Source organism: Schistocerca piceifrons, chromosome 3, assembly GCF_021461385.2.
Source record: "Schistocerca piceifrons isolate TAMUIC-IGC-003096 chromosome 3, iqSchPice1.1, whole genome shotgun sequence".
In the NCBI taxonomy this organism is placed as follows: Eukaryota; Metazoa; Arthropoda; class Insecta; order Orthoptera; family Acrididae; genus Schistocerca; species Schistocerca piceifrons.
Window position 1 is genome coordinate 171,157,247 of NC_060140.1, and position 6,257 is coordinate 171,163,503.

At 43.4% G+C, this 6,257-nt stretch overlaps 1 pseudogene; it reads right to left on the minus strand.

Moving 5' to 3' along the window:
• Positions 1–4,057: 4,057 nt before the first annotated feature.
• On the minus strand, positions 4,058–4,175 carry LOC124790841 (annotated as a pseudogene).
• Between the last annotated feature and the right edge of the window lie 2,082 nt (positions 4,176–6,257).

The window sequence follows — 6,257 nt, forward strand, 5'->3', positions numbered from 1 at the left end:
CTGTATATTATTCTAGTCAGCAACTTGGAGGCATGAGCTTTTAAGCTGATTGTGCGATAATTCTCACACTTGTCAGCTCTTTCAGTCTTCGAAGTTGTGTGGATGATATTTTTCCTAAAGTCAGACGGTACGTCGCCAGACCCATATATTCTACACATCAAAGAACATTCTACACACACCAACGTGAATAGTCGTTTTGTAGCCACTTTCCCTAATGATTTCAGAAATTCTGGGTGAATGTTATCTATCCCTTCTGCCTTATTTGATTTTAAGTAATCCAAAGCTCTTTTAAATTCTGATTCTAATACTTGATCCCCTGTATCTTCTAAATCGCTCCTGTTTCCTCTTTTATCACATCATACAAATCTCCCCCCTCATAGAGGCTTTCAATGTATTCTTTCCACCTATCCGCTGTCTCCTCTGCATTTAGCAGTGGAATTCACGTTGTACTCTTCATGTTACCACCCTTGCTTTTAATGTCACCGGAGGTTGTTTTGACTTTCCTATATGCTGAGTCTGACCTTCCGACAATAATTTCTTTTTCGATTTCTTCTTATTTTTCATGCCTCCATCTCGTCTTAGCTTTCCAGCACTCACTTTTTATTTCATTTCTCAGCGACTTGTATTTCTGTATTCCTAACTTTCCCGGATCATTCTTGTACTTCGTCCTTTCATCGATCAGCTGAAGTATTTCTCCTGTTACCCATGGTTTCTTCCCAGTACCTTGTTTGTACCTACGTTTTTCTTTTCAACTTCTGTTATGCCCCTTTCTAGAGATATCCATTCCTCTTCAACTGTACTGCCAACTGAGCTACGCCTTATTGCTGTATCTATAGCCTTAGAGAACTTCAAACGTATCTCGTCATTCCTTAGTACTTCCGTATCCCACTTCTTTGCGTATTGATTCTTCCTGACTAATGTCTTGAACTTCAGCCTACTCTTCATCACTACTATATTGTGATCTGAGTCCATATCTGCTCCTGGGTACGCCTTACAATCCAGTATCTGATTTCGGAATCTCTGTCTGACCATGATGTAATCTAATTGAAATCTTCCCGTATCTCCCGGCCTTTTCCAAGTATACCTCCTCCTCTTGTGATTCTTGAACAGAGTATTCGATATTACTAGCTGAAACTTGTTACAGAAATCAATTAGTCTATCTCCTCTCTCATTCCTTGTCCCAATCCTATATTCTCCTGTAACCTTTCCTTCTACTCCTTACCCTACAACTGCGTTCCATTCTCCCATGACTATTAGGTTTTCGTCTCCCTATACTTACATACTTTCTCTATCTCTTCATCTTTAGCTTGCGACGTTCGGCATATATAACTGAAATATCGTTGTTGGTGTTGGTTTGCTGTCGATTCTGGTAAGAACAACCCTATCACTGAACTTTTCGCAGTAACACACCCTTTGCCCTACCTTCTTGCTCATAACGAATCCTACTCCCGTTACACTATTTTCTGCTGCTGTTGATATTATCCTATGCATATCTGAACAGAAATCCTTGTCTTCTTTCCATTTCAGTTAACTGACCCCTACTGTATTTAGGCCGATCCTTTGCATTTCTCTTCTCAGATTTTCTAGTTTCCCTATCATGAGCAAGCTTCTGACATTCCACGTCCCGATTCGTAGAACGTTATCCTTCTGTTGATTATTCACGCTTTTTCTCATGGTCACCTCCCCTCGGCAGTCCTCTCCTGGAGATACGGATGGGGGACTATTCCAGAATCTTTTGCCAATGGAGAGATCATCATGACACTTTTCAATTACAGGCCACAGGTCCTGTGGATACACGTTTCCGTCGTTATTGCAGTAGTTTCCATTGTCTTCTGAATCCTAATGCCGTTCCGTTAATCACTGCTGATTTTTCCGCCTTTAGGGGCAGTTTCCCACCCCTAGATAGTGCCCTGATCCTCTGTCCGCACCTCCGCCCTTATTTGACAAGGTCGTTGGCAGATTGAGGGTTACTTCTTACGCCGGAAGTCTTCAACCGCCAATGCCGATTACTAATCAACATTTGAAGCAGTGGCGGCATTCGAACCCTGGACCGCTGTTTTGATTACTAATACACCTAGACCACGGGTGCATTACGCCGGGAAAAGGAGGTCCGACGCGACGTTAAAGGTATCCCATAACCTACGTCACCTCAGTGCATTATTTAATTGAGCACGGCTAGTGGAACGGGGTACCTAACCCAATACTATGAAGGCTACAGGACAACGAAGCGGTCAAAGAAGTAATGGTATAACTGGACGACGTGAAGATTCTTGTATAAGGAAACTCCTGAAGTAACCTAGAAGGTTATAGCTACTACAGCCCTTCAAGGATTGCATCAGTGATGCTAAGGAGTTAAATTATCCCTTGAGTTTGAAGAGACACTGACATATTGTAACAAACTACTTCTATCCGCTTCTTGTACTCGCCCTGAAATACGACTTCAGAGTTACTCGCCCTGAAATACGAATTCAGAACCAAAGATTGAAAAATGTATCAAGCGGTGAAATTCCTTTCATTCATCTGTGTGTTAATGTATGTTTCATCTCACTGTCTGATAAATATCTGAACCGTCACTCAGCATCGCATACCAGGTATACAGACCCAGAAAACAAATGTGTATGTGACGGAGGCCGTGAAGAACGGGCACAGAATACGATGAGGCAACCTACACACCCAGCAGTTATGTTCTGAAGAAAGAAATCTGAGACTGTATAGTAAAAGTAAATAAATAAATAATCGGTCCTTACTTTGCATTCGAACTGGGCTGAAGAACTTTGCCTGCGCCAGCGTAGAACTGTTAATTTTATTGCTTTATATTCAGAATGTTAGAGAAAACAAGAAGGCTAAGTAGTTGTATAGTTTACGAAGTGTGGAGGATGTGATGTGAAAAAAGTGCTTACGCTTTATTTAGCGTGATATAAAATTTTGAAGCGAAAACTCACAATGAACGCTTACGAGCTAGGAGAGTTCTTTATATTCTTTGCAATTTCAGCTTTTAGTTCATTTGTTTGAGAAGAGGTTTTGCGCAGCGCCGGAGTCAGATACTTATACTGACGGGAAAAAATCACAAGAAGGAGTTGTGCGACGGAAATTAAAGTTGGTAGGCGTGTTCCTGCATTTGAAAGATGATGCCCATTCAAATTTCGCGCCATTCGCACAAGAGTGGCGCTAGTTGCACAACTGCTAGGATGAAAATCACGTTGTCTTTAAATACGCAATGTAATGGACGTGAGCGTTAGTTATCTTTGGAACCGGACGCGGTGAGCTCACTTCAGTCATGAATGACTTTAAGGCGACAAAGATACCACTATCAACACCTCAGTGAGTTAGAACGAGATCCTGTAAAAGGACTACGAGAAGCTTAATGTTCCTTCTACAATATTTCAGAAATATTTGGCAGGAATGAAATCACTGCACATGATTCCTAGCAGCGGTGGTCATAAGGATGTATGGTAGCAAGAAAACCGAGTTCCGGACGGCCTAGGTGGCACTACCGACAGGGAAGATCACCGAGTTCGGCGTAGAGTTTTTACATGTCGCCTTGGCCCTCTAGATCACCGGATCTGATCTGTCTCCAATCGAGCACGTATGGGACTTCATCGGACGTCAGCTCCAGTGTCATCCACAACCAGCATTAACCGACCCTGTACTGACCGACTAAGAGCAACAAGCATGGAACTCCATCCCACAAACTGACATCTGGCATCTGTACAACTCAATGTATGCACGTTTGCATGCTTGCATTCAACTTTTTGGTGGCTACACCAGTTATCAACGTACCAGGAGTTCACATTTTCAATGTTAATCACTTCAATTTATTATGTAGACAAATGTTTTCCCGAAATTACATTAATGCACTCCGTCAACAGGCCACAAGTGGCCCATCGAGACCATCCGAAAGCCGTGTCGTCCTCAGCTGAGGACGCGGATAGGAGGGGTGTGCGGTCAGCACACCACTCTCACGGTCGTTACGATGGTTTTCTTTGACCGGGGCCGCAACTATTCGGTCGAGTAGCTCCTCAATTGGCATCAACGAGGCTGAGTGCACCCCGAAAACTGTCAACAGTGCATGTCGGCCCAGATGGTCACCCATCCAAGTGCTGGCCACACCCGACAGCGCTTAACTTCGGTGATCTGACGGGAACCGGTGTATCCACTGCGGCAAGGCCGTTGCCCCAAAATTACATTACTATACATTAATTATATTTTGGTGTTGAGATTTTTTTCCCTTCAGTGCATTAGTCTCCCAGTAACGTATTTCGTAATGTTAAAAGTAGTTCTTCCAGGAGATTTTTAGTCAAGACCCTTCGAAGTGGGCGTTCTCCCAAGCGTAATTATGTAGAGAGATCTAAATTTTATTCCAAACATTATCGCTTGGGGTCAAGGACATTTCTTTCTTTGAGATAGAGTAAGGGAACTGCCACACTAGTGAAATTGTTATCAGGATTCAATTTCCATTAACGTGTGATTTTCTGACACAGGAGAAGTGTTGTGGATTGGCAGGAGCCAACCCACGGAGTTTGGAGGAAGCCAAAAGGCACGCGTTTTAGCTCACGCAGGCTGGCGTGACGTCTGGAACAGGACAAGGAAGTTAGACTAGAAAAAAAGGATGTAGTTGGTGGAATACTTAACTTTAATCCATTAATGTTGAACGTAGCTCTTGTCTGTACATTCTTTACAATATCAATAGCAACTGACAATGGCGCCTTGCTAGGTCGTAGCAAAGGACGTAGCTGAAGGCTGTGCTAACTATCGTCTCGGCAAATGAGAGCGTATTTTGTCAGTGAACCATCGCTAGCAAAGTCGGCTGTACAACTGGGGCGAGTGCTAGGAAGTCTCTCTAGACCTGCCGTGTGGTGGCGCTCGGTCTGCAATCACTGACAGTGGCGACACGCGGGTCCGACGTATACTAACGGACCGCGGCCGATTTAAAGGCTACCACCTAGCAAGTGTGGTGTCTGGCGGTGACACCACAAGAAGGTTTATTTTTATTTTTAGGAAGTTCAGTCACTGGTATGTGCGCCACGAAAGACGTGGGAGGGCTGCTCATCATTCACTGCCTCTACTACGGTTCTTGGGGATTCTAGACGACGGCACGACGACGGCTGTCCAGACGGATGTCCGGCGATCGATTACAGTTACTCCTAGGAGGACTGGGACGCAATATCAGTTGCATATTAAGAGGTGACTGCGGACTTATTGGCTTTCTCACTTGGACGCAGTGACACTAATGTTTTTATGTTATCGTGAGGGCTTACAAGTCTAGTTTTCCTCTAAACAACCGGAAGGGTTCCTTAGAGATAGGAAATCACCTCAATGTGATAAAAAAGGAAATCTTTCAAAAGAGCTGCCCATGAAATTAATCAACAGGTCCATAGAAAATCCGTCACCAGATGTCTACGCGTCTTTTTGTTTACCGACAGGATTACAGTGCACGCGTTGAAGGAAAGAGGCAGGAATTTAATGAACGGAATTATTAGCGTAACCACTTATGATTAAAATCTACCAATGAAAATAGTAAGAATTATAACGTTATGCTAGTTACAATGATGGGATACTGTTCAGGTGCCTGGGTGTGTAGACTTCTGCTCATAATAAAGTCACTGGTAGTTAACAGGGCGCAAAGCGGAATACTTCTTGTTTCAGTGGGAGCATTCGGTTCTGTGTCAACTGAAGCGTCGCAAGTAAAACCTGCGGTATGTCCATTTGATCTGCAGATACGAAGAAAAATCGGCGATATATTAGTCAAGAAATTAGGACATCATAAAGTGCAGAATTTAACAGAAATGCGGAGCACCTGCAACCAGCAATTTCACAGTGAGATATTTCTCATAAAAAAGAAACGAGGAACGATGCTCAAACAGAAAGACACACCTAGGTTTCCTCCCAAGTAGGAGAGAGAGGCTAAGAATAGGGCACCTGAATCCCAAAAGGGACTTAATACACGACTAGAAAGATCTTGGGTGTTACGCCACCTGGTGGCATCGAACTGGACGAGGAGAAACTTCCGAATGTGTCTGTGATGAAGAAGGGAGCCCACAATATACTATCTGGGAATGTAATGTGTCGGTTTTGGTAAACATTTTTGGAATACAGTGATCAACAAATTATTATATTTTGACTAAAGTTCAGTCTTGATCACACCATTTATGTTTCAATGACATAGGTAACCGGTTTCGGTTATTTTTACATAACCATCATCAGACCCATGGCTCCCTTAGGATGGTAGGCGGAGCTCTCCTCAGCTGCTACGAAGT